Raw genomic sequence first — 21,298 nt, 5'->3', positions numbered from 1 at the left:
CGAATTCAAAAATCACCATTAGAGCTCAAGCTTTGAGTTCTAAACTCAAACTTGAGCAAACCTAGCTAGCATGCAATCAAATCCATCTAAACTTACTTAAACAAGCTTAACTAAGCCTCTGAAAACAATCAAAAACATCAACAATATCACAGCAACAGAACATAGACATTTCCCTTTGAAAATCACATTTTTGAGCTAAAAATCAAGACTTTGAACAACACAACTAGCATGCATTATAACCAGCTCTATTCTACTCAATTGAACAAGATTTAAACCTCAGAAATCATATTACAAACACAGCAGCAACAACACCTCAAGCAAGCATGCATTTACTCACATTTTCACCATTTTTATCCAAGAAAATAAAGAGAAAGAGTTAGAATCACCTACCACAATCAAGAGCTCACAGATTAAGGTTGAATCAAGCTTTGAAAGTTGAAGAAAAAACCCAGCTTTGCACCCCAAATACCCAGCCGAAAGTGGAGAGGAAAAGAGAGAGTTTTTGGAAAATTTCCAATTTTTTTCTAAGTGTTGTAAAATGAAAGAAATAAAAGGAATAAAGCCATTTAACCCAAAATCATTTCAGCCAACAATTAACAATTAAAATAAACATTTATTCCAATTAATAATCACTAAAAGCCAAAATATCATTGGGGCAAAAAGACCATTTTGCCCCTCCATACTAAACCACATAATAACCACTAAAGGGGTATTTTTGGGACATTCTAAATTCCCGGCCATTCCCGACATTCCCAATGTCTAAAACCCGTCCCCAAAATACTAACATACTAAGTTGTGATTTCTACTGAGCCAAACGCCGAGTTCCAAAATACCGGACACCGGAAATGCGAAATATAAAGACTACTGATGACATAATCATGCATATCTGAATTCCATAAATAACAGCGATAAATTATTTAAATAGCTATAAATAATTTCATGATTAACATAAACAACTGCTAATTTCCAAATTAACTAAGCGGGCTTTACATTAACAGATGAGTATGAACGTTCAATACCAGGGTACAACCACTATACCACATACACATCGTACCTCACTGTACGAGTGTTGGTAGGGTTTACCCCGTACACTGAGTAACACCGAGTGATGTACCACACACCTTAGTATTTACCCGTGCCCGTGTTGGTATCACTGTATCGTACTCACAACCACAATAATCACTATACCAATGCACTCTATAACTTATTCATATAAGTGTTGGTAGTGCTTAACATAATTCAAGAATGCATATATAAATACATATACACATATTCAGATAATCACATCATACATTATACACAGTTCTTACCTGTTTTTCGAATTCATGTGTGCTGGCCGACCTGAACAAAAATCTCGTGCTAGATGGATGCCCTAATCACAATAATTATAACACAAATGAGTGACTCGCTAAATCACTTTCCGGGACTTAAACTTGAAACTAAAAGTTTCCCTATCGATAAACCTCATGGCAATACCCTAAATATTCCAAAATTGGCCAAAACTAGGGTTCTGGAAATTCCCCTAACAGGCAGACCGATTCCCAACCGGAAATCCGGTTTTGGGTCACCAACCGGTCGACCGGTTGCCACAGGTCCCCCAGAACCGGTCGACCGATTCTGTGCTGGGGACACAAAAATCAACCCCCTTAACTCAATTCAATCCCAAACCTTACCAAACTCTCCAGTACACCTATACAATGCATAAACAATAAAATCCAGGCAGCAATTCACAGAACAAACCAATAAATCAAATTATGCCATTAAAGCTCAAAGCTTGAGTTTCAAAACTCAAGCTTGCTTAGAACTAACATCAAGCATCAAAACCAGTTGCTAGGGACTTAGATTAACTCAAACTAACTCTAGAATTCAAACCCTAAACCTTTCAAAACCTAACAACCCCTGAAACTCAATCTCACATACTCAACCTAAGCTTTAAATTCAAGAATTAGGGCTAGGAGTTGCTAGAGCTTACCTTGGTTTGATTTCCCCTTGAATCTTTGGCTGAAAACACAGAAAAATCCCAGCCCCTTCCCCTTGTTCTTGCTGCCTTCGAAGAGAGAGAAAGAGAGAGAAAGAGCTTCTCACCAATTTTCTAATTTTCTAATTTCTTTTCTTTTTTGACTTTCCTAACTTGGAAAATGGATTTAATTAAATCCTTGCTGCCCAAAAATGACTAGGTGTCATTCATAAAATTAGCCACCTAATCCCCCCATAAAAAGACTAAAATGTCCTTTACATCAAACTTAGGTATTTTCAAAAGCTAGGGGTAAAATGGTCAATTTCCATAACCCCGCTCAATCCCGATAATTTATTTCCTCTAAAATATTTCCCACTATGAAATAAGGTTCTAAACTTACCCATGTGATTAATCTAGCCATCCATCGCATTTTCCGTTGTCGCCGAGCAAAATTACAAAAATAACATATTTCACATATAAGCTAAATAATACCCCTAGAGTTTAATAAAATCTCCGGAATTGAGAAATTATAACTCTAATATTTATTTCTAAATATTGGGGTCCACAATTAAATTAATTCACAAATAATAATAAAATAATAAAAATTAGTGCTAATTGCCTTTACTAATCCACATTACTAGAGCGGTCATTACAATTATCCCCCCGTTAAAAGGATTTCGTCCTCGAAATCTAACCTGAATAGCTCTGGATGTTGAGTCCTCATATCTGACTCCAATTCCCAAGTGGCTTCTTCCACCTTACTGTTTCTCCAGAGCACCTTAACCAGTGCAATAGTCTTGTTCCGAAGAACTTTTTCCTTTCTATCCAAAATCTGTACAGGTTGTTCTTAATAGGTTAAGTCTGACTGCAGTTTAAGGGCTTCATAACTCAAGACATGAGTCGGGTCTGACAGGTATTTCCTTAACATGGAAATGTGAAATACGTCATGAACAGCCGATAATGCTGGTGGTAAGGCTAGCCGATACGCTACCTGCCCGACCTTCTCGAGTATCTGAAATGGCCCAATGAACCTAGGGCTTAACTTACCCTTCTTCTCGAAGCGCCTAATACCCTTCATTGGTGAAACCTACAGGAAAACATGTTCCCCTGCCTGAAATGTAACATCTCTGCGTTTCGGATCAGCATAACTCTTCTGCCTGCTTTGAGAAGCGAGCATCCGAGCCTTGATCTTATCAATAGCTTCATTGGTCCCCTGCACTAACTCTGGACCCAAGTACTTCCTTTCTCCCGTCTCGTCCCAATGAATAGGAGAACGACATTTTCTACCATATAACATTTCATAGGGAGCCATCCCTATTGTACTCTGGTAGCTGTTGTTGTAGGAGAATTCAATTAAAGGCAAGTACTTACTCCATGAACCCTCAAAGTCCATGACACAGGCTCGCAGTAAGTCTTATAAAATCTGGATAGTTCTTTCTGACTGACCATCAGTCTGAGGGTGAAAGGCTGTGCTAAACTTTAACTTGGTACCCATAGCCTTCTGAAGACTCACCCAAAACTTCGATGTGAACTTTGGATCCCTATCTGATACAATAGATTTAGGGGCTCCATGGAGACGAACTATCTCCTTCACATACAACTCAGCGTACTGATCCACTGAATATGTAACTTTCACTGGTAGAAAGTGAGTTGACTTTGTGAATCTATCCACGATGACCCATACTGAATCATACATCCCCGTAGTTCTAGGCAAACCAGTTACAAAGTCCATTGCAATGTCCTCCCACTTCCATTCTAGAAGGACTAAAGGTTGCAGTAACCCTGCCGGCCTCTGATGTTCAGCTTTAATTTGCTGGCAGGTTAAACATTTGGACACGTAGTCCACCACATCTCTTTTCATCCCATACCACCAGAAGTAGGGTTTCAAATCTTGATACATCTTGGTGGTTCCCGGATGCAACGAATAAGGCGTGGTGTGAGCTTCATCCAATATTTCTTTCTTAAGCTCATCAACACTAGGAACACAAACTCGAGCTTTGTATAATAACATTCCACTGTTCGAGACTGAAAAGCCTCTAGGCCGACCAGCCATTACTTCGTCTCGAACCTTAACTAGCTCGGGATCTTCCAGCTGTGCCTTTCTAATTCTCTCCAACATATCAGATTGGAGTGTTAAATTATGTAATTTCCCGACCACGAACTCAACTCCTGCACTAACCATTTCCGAGGCTAGTTGAGGAGCTATCATAACTGTAGTACAAACTTGCCCTGGACCTTTTCTGCTTAAAGCATCGGCCACAACGTTGGCTTTCCTGGGGTGATACAGTATTTCACAATCGTAGTCCTTAACCAACTCCAACCACCTTCTCTGCCTCATATTCAAATCTTTCTGGGTGAAAAAGTATTTAAGACTTTTATGATCAGTATAAATTTCACAATTTTCACCGTAAAGATAATGTCGCCATATCTTTAAAGCAAAAACCACAGCAGCGAGCTCTAAATCATGAGTTGGATAACGCTGCTCATAATCTTTCAATTGACGAGAGGCATAGGCTATGACTCTGTCAGCTTGCATCAGAACACATCCCAGACCCTGTCTGGATGCATCACAGTTTACCACAAATTTCTCTTGATCTGATGGCAAAGCTAACACCGGAGCTGTTATCAAACGTTGCTTCAACTCCTGAAAGCTTGTTTCACACTTATCTGACCATACAAATTTCTGATTTTTCTTGGTCCATTCGGTTAGGGGCATAGAAAGTTTTGAAAATCCTTCGACGAAACATCGATAATACCCTGCTAACCCAAGAAAATTTCGAACTTCCATCACAGACTTGGGCCTCGGCCAATTCTTCACTGATTTTACCTTGTTTGGATCAACCATAATTCCATTCTTTCCAACAATATGACCTAGAAAGGACACCTCAGATAACCAGAATTCGCACTGTTTGAACTTGGCATACAACTTGTGATCCCTAAGTCGCTGTAATACCATTCGAAGATGATGTTCGTGCTCCTCTTCTGACTGAGAGTATACAAGGATGTCATCGATAAACACTATAACGCAGTTATCGAGGAAATCCTTGAATACCCTATTCATAAGATCCATAAAGGCCGCAGGAGCATTAGTCAATCCGAATGACATTACCAGAAACTCATAGTGCCCATATCTGGTTCTAAAAGCAGTCTTCGGTATGTCCTCCTCCCGAATTCTGAGTTGGTGATAGCCAGACCGTAAATCAATCTTCGAAAACACTGTCTTTCCCTGAAGCTGATCGAACAAATCGTCGATTCTGGGCAACAGGTACTTGTTCTTAATCGTCAGCTTGTTAAGTTCCCGATAATCAATACACATTCTGAGGGAACCATTTTTCTTTTTCACAAAGAGAACCGGAGCTCCCCAGGGCGGTACACTGGGTCGAATAAACCCAATATCAAGCATCCCCTGAAGTTGCAACTTAAGCTCCTTGTGTTCTACTGGAGCCATCCTATATGGAGCTTTAGAAACAGGTTCGACTCCAGGTGCCAGATCAATTACAAAGTCAATCTCTCACTGTGGCGGCAATCCCGGCAACTCCTCGGGAAACACGTCAAGAAAATCTTTTACCACCCTAACTTCCTCAGGCCCAAATGTTTCAGGTCTGCTGGAGTCAAATACCACCGCTAGAAATCCTACACAGTCATTGCATAGTAAATCTCTAGCCCTCAGCACAGAAATAACCGGGATCCGAGACCCCTGAACTGATCTAACATAAACAAATGGATCTTCACCTTCCGGCTGAAAAGTCACCATTTTACGCCTACAATCTATACTGGTTGAATACTTGGATAGGAAATCCATTCCCAGTATAATGTCAAACTCAGTTAATTTCAATTCTATGAGGTCAGTACTCAATTCCCTATCTTCGATCCTAATTGGCATAGACCTAATGCGCCTATTAGAGATAATCAATTCCCCGCTAGGCATTAGGGTTCCAAACCCTCTTTCTAAAATATCACAAGGCCTACCGCAAAGATCAATTACTCTCGTAGCTACATATGAGCGTGTAGCTCCCGAGTCAAATAATACTGTAAACAACAAGTTGTTGACGGGAAGCTGACCTGTCACAACAGAAGGACTGGCTGCAGCATCAGCTTGGGTGATGGCAAACACTCGAGCAGGAACCGGTTTCACTTCTGCTTTCGACTCCTCTTTCTTTGCCTGGGGGCAATCTTTCTTGAAATGCCCCACCATGCCACACAGAAAGCATGTCTTCCGGTTACATTCTCCCGAATGATGTTTCTTGCACCGTGGACACTCAGGGTAAGAATAACCCTGGCGCCCACCTCTGCCTTGGTTCCCACGGAACCGCTTACTTTGCCCCGAACCACCAGAAGCCGAAATAATTTTTCTTTTCTGCTCGATGGTGGAGTCACCACCATCCCTACCATAACCAGGAGTAGGAACAGTGGGGGTTCCACCAACACTCGGAGTCACCACCATCCCTACCATAACAAGGAGTAGGAACAGTGGGGGTTCCACCAACACTCGGAGTCACCCGGGGCTCCTGAAGGAATTTCACTGCCCCCTCGGCTCTCAAAGCCTTTTCAACCATCTCTGCATATGTGGTTGCTTCAGTGGTAGTAATCACTAGATCATGCCGAATCTTTGCACTCAAACCCGCCAAGTATTTTTCTTTCTTACTAAAGTCGGTTGGCACAATTCCCGCTGCCAACTTTGCCAAACGGTCAAACTTGGTCGTATATTCTGTAACCGACATTCCCTCAGTTTGAACTAGATCAGTGAACTCTTTCCGCTTTGCACTGCAGACTGCTTCATTGTAATACTTGGAGTTAAATAACTCCTTGAATTCTTCCCAGGTCATCAGCGTGACGTCTCGAGTGAGGGTTATCAACTCCCACCACACGAGAGCGTCTTCCTGAAATTGAAAAGTGGCACAGGTCACCCGGTCATTTCCAACCACTCCCATAAAATTGAGAATACGATCAATCACCGAAAGCCACTGCTCGGCCTTCATCACATCAGGACCTCCCAGAAACACTGGAGGTGCCTGTTTCCGGAATCTTTCGTACAACGGCTCCATACGATTGCCAACAACAGGTTGTTCTGCTGGCACCGCAGGAACTGCAACGGCCTGAACCACTTGAGGAGGCACGGCAGGAGGACCCTGCTGCCTCAATCTTTGAATCTCTTCATCTTGTTGGCGGATTCTATCTTGCATTTCAGCAAATCTTTGCTCCCAATCAGGAGGAGCTTGAGGTGGGTTTACAGGGCGACCACCCTGAGCTCTGCCACGGCCACGGCCGCGACCACGAGGATTTTGAGGATTCCTCTGACCGCCTCTAGTCTAGACCATGCCACCCTGACTTCTTGTATTTCGCGGGGCGTCCATTTAATAGGACTTAGCCTGCGAATCCATAAGCCAGGCAGGTTAGACAGCGATCAAAACTTAACACCGCTCTTAAAGACTTAAAGGCAACACACTTTCTTTTTTATAAATAATTAATTAAAATCTAATATGCTTCCTAACATACTTTCACATTCACATTTATTTAAAGTACTAAACAAGTACGGGCTTACTGAACCGTGAAACGAGCTTTCTCTGATGAAGATTGTACATGTCATAGCAGGCTTCGGTAGACAAACCCGGCGGCTCTGATACCAAAATTGTAACGCCCTAATGCTAAGGCACGCTACAGTGCTTTTTCAATTATTGTGCAATCTTTTCTAATCAAAGAAATTTCTCGAAAAACGTGTCAAATTAAAACTTTTGCTTTAAATATTAAACTCTAACAATTAATTTAGATGCTCGGTTTATAACACTATGTACAACTGCAAAAATTTATTCAAATGTGAAACATTGTTATAAAAGCTTTACTCTTTCCAACAGTTCCACAGCCCGATAACTCATAAGCTTGCATGCTTACCTTTCTCCACTAATGTTGACAGTATTCTTTGGAATCATTAGGTCTTTTCAAGGCTTAGGTAATATGGCTCAGATATTCAGGGATAGGCAAAAGTCAATTTTGGCTCAAGATATCATAAGCACACAAACAGAACCCACAAGTTTCTTACTTTTCTTTTTCTAAGATCCCATAATATTCCCAGGTTTACCAAGATTGATAGAAGACGTCTCTATTATTTTTCAACATCACTGAAATTTTTTTTCCACACATATTTTTACTTTTGATTGTGTTTTTTTTTTTTTTTCATCATATTCCATTTTTTTCAGTGACATTGAATTACACAATTTTTTTTTCTCAATCTTACAAGTTTTTCTCCCTCTCACTATTTCCTCACACTAAATGTTTCTCCTCCCCCAAACTAATTATGTAGCTTATGATATCATGGATAATATGGTGAAGAAAAATTAATAGTGTGGTTGCAATTTTTCAAATCGACGGGTGAAAAACATAACAGGTTTAGGCTCAAAAGGTTAACTAGGGATACACATTATTACGGTAGGCTTGAAAGGCTCAAACTATCCAACAAATGCCTAAGTCATATTCCAATTGAACACTATCAAGGATTTCGTCTCAAGAGAATAAGCATGCAAGTTCTAAGCTATCCTGTCAATCTTACCACAAACCATAGTAAAACAAAATTATAACAATTTTCACAGATTGAATATTTTCAGATTAACACAGGTTCCTAAGCATCCAAACTAATCCAAAGAGTTAACAGAATTAAGCACACAGTTATTTTACAATTTCAGAACACATCACACTAATCAGCAGTATACAACTATCGTCAAACTTATTGCCATTCCTTAACTAAAACAGAAAAACTAAAACAGAAAATTAAAATGCAGAAATTAAAGTGCAGAATTTAAAAATTTTAAGTCTCTCCCCCCAAACTAAATATGACATTGTCCCCAATGTACTATTATACTCAAGGTGAGAAGGACTTACCTGAACCCCCATCAGAAGGGGTTTGGTGGTGGCGGCTGATCATAAGGCTGAAAACGCGGAGGATATGCCAAGTAATTCGGGTCCTCGACCCCAAGACTCCACGAATCAATCAAATGATTGAACTGCCTCACTTGATTTTCATCAAATTCACTTCTTCGCACCATGTAACTCTGGATATGATTGTTTTGCTGAATAATGTAGTTGAGTTGAGCATGGATATGTTGCATCCCCGCATCAAGGGGAGTGGAAGTGGGAACCGCTTGAGGCATTTCTTCATTTGGAATGTTCTCTTCCTCGGGGACATGAATTTCTTACTGCGGAGTATGACGTGGAGGAGGCGGTTGGCCATAGGGATGCGGGGGTTTAAGGTTTCGCACCATTGTCCAATCAATATTCCGTTGTGGCTGCACTAGATTATCATAAGGATATTGTGGCACATTATGAGCTTCACACAATTCAGTTATAATTCCCGCTAGGCCAATCCCTGCATGTGTTGATCCTGCAACCATGTTATCTAAACTATTCAGAATGATACCCCCAGCTGGCACCATAATCCCTTTCATTATTGCATAAACAACTTTGAGTCTCTCCAATGGAAAATCTGATAAATGCTTACTAGGCATAAGCCTAGCACTCACAAAAAACATCCAAGCGCGAGCAACTTGATTTAATTCACAGCGATAAAGCATTTGGTGCCCATCATCCACCTCATGCAGTCTTAAACCCGGAAAACCAACTGTTTCTGCCAAGTCCACAGGATCAAACGTTTTCTCCATAAACTTTTTGTAGTAGTGTGTATTCACCATTTCCATGTTAAACAGTTTATGGAGAGAAGCATAAGTTGCAGGCACATTTGTTTTGCGGACCCGTACCCTATCGTTCTCTGCTTCCGGCCAATTGGCTAAAAATTCAAGAGCCAGAGTCTGATTGATTCGTTCTGGAATCTTCACTAATTGCTCCCATTGGCGGGTCTGAATTTGTTGCCTCATGGTCTCGAATAATGGGCTATTCGGAGTGGGATTTCCATCATATTCGATACCTCGATCCACGATGAAAGCTCTCTTTTGCAATTCGAAGTATCTTTCTTGCGCTTTCAAACTCACAAATCTATCTTTTTCATAATTAGACTTTGACGCCGGTGTTGGCGGTTTTGACGATGACGCACCCGATTGCCCCGTTCTAGTACGCTTAGAACCCATTGCACACTTCAAAATTACCACACAAAAATTTTGGGAAAAATTCGGCAGCACTTCCCCTTAATTTCTTCACTTCCCAAAAATCACAAAAGTTCCACAATAATCCACAACAATAATATTTCACAAATATTCAACAATTTCTCCAAAATAATCCACAAATTTCCAAATACTTCTAGAAAACTATTCAACTTTCGGAAAAAACTCGCTTAACTAATCAAAGTTTTGACAAGAAAGAGACTTACTAAGCGAGAATGCCGTTCATCCACCACCATTGTTGCACATCCATGGAGAACTCAAGGTTGAAGATGATGAATAGTGGAAAATTCGGATTTGGGTGAAAAAGTGGAATTTGTGGTGTGATTTTTGAAGAAAAGAGAAGATTGATGAGAAAAATTTGTGTTTTAGGTGATTTGGATGGAAGATTTGAAGAGAATGAGAAGAAATTTGAGGATTAATGGTGGAATGAGGTTTTGAGGGCTGAGAAAAGAGAGAGGGTCGGGTGGTGTTTGAATTTTTAGGTTTTATGAGGGTTAGGTCGAATTGGGAAATTTTATAGTGCAGAAGGAGGTCCCGTCGCGACGGGCAATGTGCCCCGTCGCGACGGGAGTTGGCAGAAACTTTCAATTTTTAGTCACACCATCCCAGTCGCGACGGGCAATGGCCCGCCGCGACTTCGGGATTTTTTTTTTTTTTTTCGAGAAGGCCTAGTCGCGACGGGCAATGCTCCCGTCGCGACTACTGTAGCTATGGCCTTCTTTTGCAAATTTTTTTTTTTACAATTTTACTGTAAAAATTACAAATGCAAATCTATCCTAAGTGCAATGAAACGAATTAAAATGCCACAAAACACTTGTAAATGTCTTCTAAAAAGAATTCAAAAGAAAAACAAAGTAAAATTAAATTAAAAGATTGGGTTGCCTCCCAATAGCGCTGCTTTATCGTCGTTCAGCTAGACGTTGACCGAGATCTTCATAGTGGCGCCAGAATCATGGCGGACTTGGCTTGATCAAATTGACCTCCCAAGTAGAGCTTTAACCGCTGCCCGTTAACTTTGAAAGTGTTAGGGCCTTCACCTTTCAGTTCCACCGCTCCATAGGGAAACACTTTGACCACTGTAAATGGCCCTGACCACCTTGACTTCAATTTACCAGGAAACAACTTCAGCCTTGAATTGAAAAGTAGAACTTGTTGCCCAGGTTGAAACTCCTTCCTAACTAAATTTCGGTCATGCCACCTTTTAGTTCTCTCCTTATAAATCTTAGCGTTCTCATAAGCCTCATTCCGGAATTCTTCCAACTCATCCAACTGTAGTAATCTTTTCTGACCAGCAGCCTTTAAATCCATGTTCAAAGTTTTCATTGCCCAGTACGCTTTGTGTTCTAGCTCCACCGGTAGATGACAAGCCTTTCCAAACACCAACCGATATGGTGACATCCCGATTGGCGTCTTGAACGCTGTTCTATAAGCCCACAATGCGTCATCCAACTTTCTTGACCAATCTTTCCTTGATCTCTGCACCGTTTTCTCCAGAATCATCTTTATTTCACGGTTAGAAATCTCAGCTTGGCCATTACTTTGCGGATGATAAGGTAGAGCGGTTCTATGACGAACACCATATCTCGAAAGGAGTGCTTCGAACTGTTTGTTGCAGAAGTGACTCCCTTCATCGCTTATGATTGCTCGGGGAGTTCCAAACCGAGTGAATATGTTCTTTTGAAGGAACCGAAGAACTGTTTTACCGTCATTAGCTGGTGTGGCTGCAGCTTCCACCCATTTTGACACATAATCCACAGCTAATAGGATGTATAGATTGCTAAACGATGAAGGAAAAGGACCCATGAAGTCTATCCCCCATACATCAAACAATTCTACTTCCAAGATTCCTGTCAGAGGCATTTCGTTTCTCCTTGAGATATTTCCTGTACGCTGACAACGATCACAAGCCTTAACAAAAGTACTGGCGTCCTTGAAAAGTGTTGGCCAAAAGAATCCGCTTTGCAACACCTTGGCAGCTGTTCTAGTTCCACTAAAGTGTCCCCCACATGGTAGAGCATGACAGTGATTAAGAATAGAGTACATCTCCTCTTCAGGCACACACCTTCTTATTATCTGATCTGCACAGTGCTTGTAGAGGATTGGCTCTTCCCAGTAGTAGTGTTTCACCTCAGAAAAGAATTTCTTTAGTTGTTGTCGAGATAGCTCAGGAGGAGTGATATTGGCAGCCAAGAAGTTAACATAATCAGCATACCATGGTACCATCAAACTTTCCCTCACACTAAAGAGTTGTTCATCGGGAAATTGTTCATTTATTTGCACCTCTTTCGTATTCTGACTTTCTTCCAGCTCTAGTCTTGACAAGTGATCTGCTACCAGGTTCTCTGTACCCTTCTTATCTTTTATTTCTAGATCAAATTCTTGCAAAAGAAGAACCCATCGAATTAGTCTTGGTTTGGCATCCTTCTTAGTCATCAAGTACTTGATTGCAGAATGATCTGTATACACTATCACTTTATTGCCAATCAAGTAGGGTCGAAATTTGTCACATGCGAACACTATAGCCAGCATCTCTTTTTCTGTAGTAGCGTAATTCAGTTGGGCATCATTCAAGGTTTTGCTTGCATAGTAAATAGTTCTGAATACCTTGTCAACCCGTTGTCCCAACACTGCTCCAATCGCATAATCACTTGCATCGCACATGATTTCAAAAGGTAATTCCCAGTTTGGCGTAGTCACGATCGGTGCTGAGATTAACTTATCCTTGAGAATCTGGAATGCTTCAAGACAATCTTTCCCAAATTCAGAAGGTACGCCACTAGCGAGAAGATTAGATAGCGGTTTGGCAACTTTGGAGAAGTCTTTGATAAATCTTCTGTAGAACCCGGCATGACCCAAAAAGCTTCGAACTCCCTTAACTGAAACTGGAGGAGGCAAGTTCTCAATTGTAGATACTTTGGCTCTATCAACCTCAATACCTTCTTTCGAGATTTTGTGTCCCAGCACTATTCCTTCCGTAACCATGAAATGGCATTTTTCCCAGTTCAACACCAAATTAGAATCTTCACACCTTGTTAAGACCAATTCCAAGTTGCTTAAACATTGGTCAAACGATGAACCAAACACTGAAAAATCATCCATGAACACCTCGATGCATTTTTCTATTAGATCTGAAAATATGGCCATCATACACCTCTGAAATGTTGCTGGAGCATTACACAGCCCAAATGGCATTCGTCGAAAAGCAAAAGTACCATATGGACATGTGAATGTTGTTTTCTCTAGATCCTCTGGTGCTATAGCTATTTGGTGATACCCTGAGTACCCATCAAGGAAACAATAGTACTCTTGACCTGCCAACTTGTCTAACATCTGATCAATGAATGGGAGTGGAAAGTGATCTTTTCTTGTGGCCTTGTTGAGTTTCCGGTAGTCAATGCAAATTCTCCATCCCGTGACAGTTCTGGTTGGGATGAGTTCATTTTTTTCATTCTTCACCACCGTCATCCCTCCTTTCTTTGGAACAACTTGGACTGGACTCACCCATTTACTATCTGAAATAGGATACGCTACCCCGGCATCTAACCACTTTAAGACTTCTTTTCTGACAACCTCCTTCATTGGTGGATTTAATCTTCGTTGTGCATCAATGGTAGGCTTCACTCCTTCCTCCATTAAGATTCTGTGCATTACAGTTGAGGGGCTGATCCCTTTAATATCTGCTAGAGTCCATCCAATGGCTTTCTTATGCTTCCTTAGAACCCGTAATAGCTTGTCTGTCTCTACAGAAGATAGGGAAGATGCCACAATGACAGGAAGTGTCTTACTTTCTCCCAAATATTCATACCTGAGATGATCTGGTAGGACTTTTAACTCTAGTTGAGGAGGCTTTTCAGTAGATGGGGTAGGCTTTGTTGGTATGACTCCTAACTCTTCATAGTATCTTCTATTCAACGGACCATAAGAGTCGAGCCACATAGCATACTCATAAGCTTCCTTACCGTCTTGTTCCACCACCTCCTCTTGTACCAAAGTCAGATTAAGAGGGTCTTCAATATGCGCCTTTGTCTCCACCAACTGATCCACCACATCAATTGCAAAACAATTGTCACTAGCCGTAGGGTAGGTCATTGCCTTGAGCACATTAAATACAACTTCATCTCCTTGCACCCTAAGCTTTAACTCTCCTTTCTGAACATCAATCAGTGCTTTCCCTGTTGCCAAGAAAGGTCTCCCCAGGATGATAGGAACATTGCTGTCTTCTTCCATATCCAGAACAATGAAGTCAGCTGGAAAGATGAACTTGTCAACTTTTACTAACACATCCTCAATGACTCCTCTAGGATGAGCTAGTGATCGATCCGCCAATTGAAGAGTTACCGTGGTTGGCTTTGCTTCACCCAGCTGCAGTCTTTTAAACACTGACAAAGGCATTAAGTTTATACTGGCTCCCAAATCACATAGTGCATTTATTCCTTCAATTTTTCCAATAGTACAAGGAATAGTGAAGCTCCCTGGATCTCTGAGCTTTGGAGGGAGTTTCTTCTGTAGAATAGCGCTACACTCTTCAGTTAGAGCCACTGTCTCATAATCTTCCATCTTCCTCTTCTTTGACAAAATTTCCTTCATAAACTTCACATAACTTGGCATCTGCTCTAGAGCTTCAACAAAAGGAATGTTAATGTGAAGTCTTTTGAAGACTTCAAGAAACTTGGTGAACTGCTTGTCTAAGCTTGACTTTCTGAGCCTCTGAGGATAGGGTATTTTCACATGATGATCAATGCTAATAGGTGGAGACTGTTGTGGTAGTGCTGAGCTTTCAGTAGCTTTCTCTGCTGTTGGTGTTGGTGTTTGCACTGGTTGAGCATTTATTTCTTCATCTACCTCAACTGGTTGTGGTAACTCAGGCCCATCATACTTCTTACCGCTCCTCAGGGTAATTGCCTTGCAGTTTTCTTTAGGATTAACTTCAGTTGTGCTAGGCAAATTTCCTTGAGGGCGGGTTGCTACCTGAGTTGCTAGCTGGCCCATCTGAGTCTGCAGGTCTTTAATTGAAGATCTAGTTTCAGTCATAAACTGGAGCAGTAAATCTGTTTGCAAACTAGAATTTCCACCAGAGGCTTGTTGCTGATTAAACTGTTGGTTCTGATTGCGTTGCTGATAGAACCCACTGTTTCTTCGGTTGTTATTCTGGTTGAACCCATAATTGTTGTTGTTGTTGTTCTGTGAAAAATTCCCAATGGCCTTAGCTTCATCCATTGGCAAATCATCCACATCTGCTTGACACTCCGAAAAGTGATGACTTCCTCCACATAACTCACAAACAATTTGGGCTTGTTTAGCTTGCCCTGCAATTAGCTTTGTCAATGCCTCAACCTGAGCTGTTAACTTTGTGATGGCATCAACTTCTAACACACCAGCTACCTTCTTAGATTGACTCCTTTCAGTTGGCCACTGCTGGTTGTTTAGAGCCATCTCCTCCAATAGATCATACGCCTCGTTAGCACTCTTTCTCATAAAAGCTCCGCCCACTGCTGCATCTATTAGAGTTCTAGTATTACCAACCAACCCGTTGTAGAAGTTGTGAACCAGCATCCACTTCTCTATACCGTGATGAGGACACCTCCTGATCAGATCTTTAAACCTCTCCCAAGCCTCATGGAGAGATTCATTATCTTGTTGGCAGAAGTTATTGATTTCTCCTCTCAGCTTTGCAGACTTCGCTGGAGGAAAGAACTTTGACAAGAATTTTGTTGCCAGATCATTCCAGGTGGCAATAGAGTTGGGTGGCAAAGAGTTCAACCAACTCTTGGCTCGTTCTCTGAGTGAGAATGGAAACAGTCTCAGTCGAATGGCATCATCGCTAACTCCATTAACTTTAAAAGTTTCACAAAGTTCCATGAAGTTAGAGAGATGCAGATTAGGATCTTCTGAAGGGAGGCCACCAAACTGGACTGAAGACTGCACCATTTGAAGGATGGCAGGTTTAATCTCGAAGTTGTTTGCATCCACTGCCGGTGGCCTGATACATGACTGCACTCCCGTCAGAGTAGGGAGAATGTAATCTCTCAAGCTACGGCCATTAGCTTGATCTTCCACAGCGCCTCCATTATTACCGTTATTACCCCCATTATTTCCAACATTATTGTTCACATTGGCAGCCATGATTTCTGATGTTTCAGCAGTTGCTGAAACTCTTTCTTGCCTTTTGTTCTTTCGATTCCTCCTGCAAGTTTTCTCGATTTTAGGATCAACTGGTAATATGACTGCTTGTCCTTGACGGCGCATACACTTAGGATTCCTGAAATAGATCAAGAAAATATTGCAAGAAAAAGGTTAGAAAAATCAGCAAGAGAAAATATACCAAAGTAGAAGTTAGTATAATTTTGGGTAATATTAATCTTTATACAATTCCCCGGCAACGGCGCCAAAAACTTGTTGCTAAATTTATAATCACTACGCAAGTATACGCAATCAAGTAGTACACTCACACAGGTGAGGTCGAACCACAGGGAATTGGACTAATTACTACTAAATTATACTATTTGTAAGTGTCATGTTTTGTGTGGCAAATTAGATATTGCTTTTGTTCAGCATTTGTTGTCTCTAACATCTGTTCTGTAGTTAGTTGCATCTGTTTTTGCTAATATCATTTTAGTGCCATGTCAGCTTTCTGCTAGTTTGTTAGGGGGTGCCAGCTGTACTTTGCTGGTTGGTTAGTTAGTCTGGTTTATTATCTTTAGTATATAAATTCGATCAGAACCGTTGTACTAACTAACTCTCTTCTGTTAGAATCTTCTTCTTGATTCTTGCTCTGCTAGGGCAACATTTTTTCTGTTTTTTGTTCTTGTTTGTGCAGATTGAAGTTCGAGAGATCTTCCTGAGGTTGAAGATGAAGTTCAATTCTGCTTGATCTGAAGGGAGTTCAGATTCTTTGCTGAAGGTAGTTCAGCTGTGTGTTTCTTGTGTTTGAGATCTAAATGTGTTTAGATCTCAAAGCTTGAGGTTGTTCAAGCATTAGGTAACTTTGTATAAAAGTCAATTTAGATTACATTGTTTGATTTGAAGAATCAGAACTGGTTATTGTAATTGAATTGATTGTTTAGTGAAAGTTACTGTACCCGGTTCAAGGGAACCCAAGCACTACTCGGTTGGAATGCGTTTCCAATGCAGAGGAAGCTTGTAAATTCTGTGTTCATTGTTTTTAATTTCTAATTCATAACATAGATTTAATCTGCTAAGAATCATCAATACGAACTGGTAGTAATTAGGACTTTCAATTGGTATCAGAGCTAACTTTTTCAAGTAAAGAAATTGCGATCTTGGATTTGTCCTATTGTCTGCACATCCTTAAGTTTCTCTGTCAATCTTTATCCTGTAATTTTCTGGAAAACTAACCCACCACGAGTCTCATCTCGTTGTGCAACAAAGTTCTTTGCTGAGTGTGTGCAGATCTACCTGAAATGGAAATGTTCAGAGAAGGAGGATCAACTTCCAGACCCCCCATGCTGGAAGGTTCTAACTATCCCTATTGGAAGACAAAGATGAGAGCTTTCTTGAAGGCTGTGGATGAACGAGTCTGGATGGCAGTTGCCGAAGGTTGGTCACCTCCTACTGTTACTGACGAGGAAGGGGACAAGATCAAAAAATCCAGTGAATGGACTACTGACGAAATGGAACGAGCTAATTTCAATTCCAAAGCTCTTCATGCCCTCTTCAATGCTGTCTCGACTAATCAACTGAAAGTTATTTCGAACTGTGAAGTTGCCAAAGATGCTTGGGAAAAGCTGAAAATTAAGAATGAGGGAACTGATGCTGTTAAAAAGGCTCGACTTCGATCTCTAGCAAAATCCTTTGAGAATCTGTCAATGGAGGAAGATGAATCCGTCTCAGAATTTCATGCTAAGCTGTGTGACATTTCCAATGAATCCTATGCTCTTGGCAAAACTTACTCCAACAAGAAATTGGTGAGAAAGCTACTAGGTGTTCTTCCAAAAAGATTCATGTCCAAAGTAACGTCTATTGAAGAAAGCAGAGATATTGAAGCACTTGATCTAGACGAATTGATTGGGTCACTCCAAAATTATGAGTTAACTCTTGAGAGATGGGAGAAAGGGAAGAAAACCAAGAGTTCTGAGAAGGAGAAGTTCGAAATGGGAGTTGCTTTCATTCATAAGGAAGAAAACTCTAAGGAAGTTGATTTGTCTGAATCTTTTACAGATGCGAATCTGGCCCTTCTGGCAAAGAATCATGCCCGATTCTTAAAAAAGAACTTCAAGAAATCTAATCCTGGTAATAAGGAAAATTCTGCTGGAAGGAACTTCCCTGGTCCTAACCGACAATCCCAACAACCAGAAAAGAAAGGAAAAGGGATTCAGTGTCACGAATGCTCAGGTTTTGGTCACATACAGGCAGAATGTGCAAATACACTTAAGAAAAAGAAGGCCTTGGCTGTCACATGGAGTGATAGTGAAGAAGAAGAGGCTAGTGATGAATCGAAGGATGATAAGTCTGTAATGGCATTTATGGTCAGGGAATCTGTCCCTGAAGAAGTTGAGGGAGATGACTCCTTGTCTGATTCTGAATCAACAGTTGATGAGAAAAATAAGGCTTATGAGGAAATGTTTGCCCAATGGGGCTATATGGCTAAGAGAGTGAGGGAACTACAGGATCTGAACAAAGCTCTTGATGATAGTAAATGTGAACTAGAAGATAAGCTCAAGAAGATGACATTGGAGTTGTGTTCCAAAGACAGTGAGATATACAAATTGACTTCTGAACTTGTGAGAGCAAAGCAGTCCCTTTCTCATGTTCCCTCGGGCACTGCTGCACTGAATCAAGCTCTCCAAAATCAGAAGCCGTATGGAGACAGAACATCTATTGGATACAAACTGTTATACAATCAAGGGAATGATTTGACTATTGAAGATAACTCAGCTTCATCCTCTGGTGATAAAATAAAGTTTGTGTCTGCCTCTACTACCATCAAGGATGATCAACCAGAGAAAAAACCTGATGAATCTAAGCCCAACTCTGTCAAAAGAGGTCCTATGAGTGAAAAATCAAGAGACAAACAGGTTGATCGATTTGTTCCAACGTGTCACTTCTGCAATAAAAGAGGACACATCAGGCCAAGATGTTACAAACTCCGAACTTACTTGACAAACCTTATCAATAGGAAATCTGGCCACGGTAATTTCTCTTTTGCTCCTCAACAAGGAACTAAGAAGAAGAGGAAATCCAAACGTGAAAATCTGGCTCTTGTTGCTCATACCTCCCTGTCAGCTATGAAAGATAACTGCTGGTACTTTGATAGTGGATGCTCACGACACATGACAGGTTCCTGCAATGATCTTAAGAACTTTCATTCATCCAAAGAAGGTTTTGTCACCTTTGGTGATGGAAATAAAGGGGAGATTATGGGGCAGGGTGATCTAGATCTCTTGGATGTCTTCTCTCTGACAGGCGTGATATTCGTGAAAGGACTGAAAGCAAACTTAATTAGCATCAGTCAACTATGTGATGCTAACTATGATGTGAACTTCACCAAGACACAATGCTTAGTCTCATCTGAAGGGAAAACAGTTCTCACAGGGAACAGAACGGCTGATCACTGCTATGTTCTGACCAATCAAGTGAAATGCCACAGGGTGTTCTTGGATAAACCTGATTTATGGCACTACAGACTGGGGCATCTAAACTACAGAGACTTAAAGAAGATTGTCTCCATCAAAGCTGTCCGTGGGATTCCTGAATTCAGATTGGGAAGAGATAGGGTGTGTGGTCCCTGCCAACAAGGTAAACAAATTAAGTCCTCTCATCCTCCTATAAAGGCCCTCCTTACTTCCAAAGTACTGGAATTAGTTCATGTTGATCTAATGGGTCCAATGCAAACTGCAAGCATTGCGGGGAAACGGTATGTGATGGTGTGTGTAGATGACTTCTCAAGATACACTTGGGTCAACTTCCTCAAAGAAAAATCAGACACCTTTGGAGCCTTCTCCTCTCTTTGTCTGCAGCTGCAAAATGAAAAGGGTGTCACCATTGGCAAGATTTATCGGGTCAGAAGCGATCATGGGAAGGAATTTGAAAACGATATATTTGCTCAATTCTGTAATAGAATGGGTATTAGCCATGAGTTCTCTGCACCTAAGACTCCACAGCAGAATGGGATCGTGGAATGCAAAAATAGAACTCTTCAGGAGATGGCTCGGGTCATGCTGTGTGCAAAGGGTGTGGCTATCCGGTTTTGGGCCGAAGCTGTGAATACTGCATGTTATATCTGTAATCGAGTTCATCTGAGAACTGGTGCATCTCAAACTCCTTACGAACTGTGGAAAGGCAAGACACCTAATCTGAGCCATGTACATATATTTGGGTGTACCTGTTACATACTCAATGATCGTGATCATCTTGGAAAATTTGATGCTCGGAGTGATGAAGGAATTTTCCTTGGATACTCAACTAACAGCCGTGCGTATAGGGTGTACAACAAACAAACTTTTACAGTCATGGAATCAATGAATGTAAAGTTTGACGACTTGCAGGTGTCAGACAATGGGTCTGGATCTGGAGAGGAAGATTCCCATGACCCATGTATCTCATCACTCCCTCTGGTTACACTTAATCAAGAAACACCAGAGATAACACCATCTGACAGCCAACCAGTCTCATCTGCAAATGATGGTACCTCATCTGTTGATTCTATGGGAGATGAAGCCATCTCAGCACCTCCGCCCATCAGCAAGGATGCAATGTCCTCACCTCACTCTCGATTATATAAGAAGGGTCCCCCGTCTTGGATTCAAAAAGCTCATCCTCCCACAATTGTCATTGGGGACCCAAATGCAACTATGGTCACTCGTCGCAAGGTGCTAAATGTTATTGCATTTGCCTGCTATGTGTCTCTGGTAGAACCTCAAAATGTAACTGAGGCTCTTCTGGATGAATTCTGGAACAATGCAATGCAGGATGAAATGGGGCAGTTCAAAAGAAACCGAGTGTGGATCCTAGTTCCTAAACCTGATGGAGTAAACATTATAGGAACCAAATGGCTCTTTAAGAACAAATCTGATGAGTTCGGGACAGTGGTTCGAAATAAGGCCAGGTTAGTTGCTCAAGGCTACAATCAAGTGGAAGGGGTTGATTTTGAAGAAACTTTTGCCCCCGTGGCTAGACTTGAGTCTATTCGGTTACTGTTAGCTGTGGCATGTTTCCTGAAATTCAAACTTCACCAAATGGATGTCAAAAGTGCCTTTCTCAATGGAGTCCTACAGGA

The 21,298-nt window shown here is 41.1% G+C and overlaps 1 non-coding gene across 1 annotated transcript; it reads left to right on the top strand.

Annotated features, from left to right (window-relative positions):
• Positions 1-15,625: 15,625 nt before the first annotated feature.
• LOC133031599 (small nucleolar RNA R71) lies at positions 15,626-15,732 on the top strand. Its single transcript, XR_009684702.1, has one exon. It is a non-coding gene; the product is annotated as a small nucleolar RNA R71 (small nucleolar RNA).
• The last annotated feature ends 5,566 nt before the right edge of the window (positions 15,733-21,298 follow it).

The sequence above is a fragment of the Cannabis sativa genome, chromosome 9 (assembly GCF_029168945.1).
Source record: "Cannabis sativa cultivar Pink pepper isolate KNU-18-1 chromosome 9, ASM2916894v1, whole genome shotgun sequence".
NCBI classification, from domain to species: Eukaryota; Viridiplantae; Streptophyta; class Magnoliopsida; order Rosales; family Cannabaceae; genus Cannabis; species Cannabis sativa.
The sequence above is the reverse complement of the archived record's forward strand: the minus strand, read 5'-3'. Positions and strand labels throughout refer to the sequence as shown.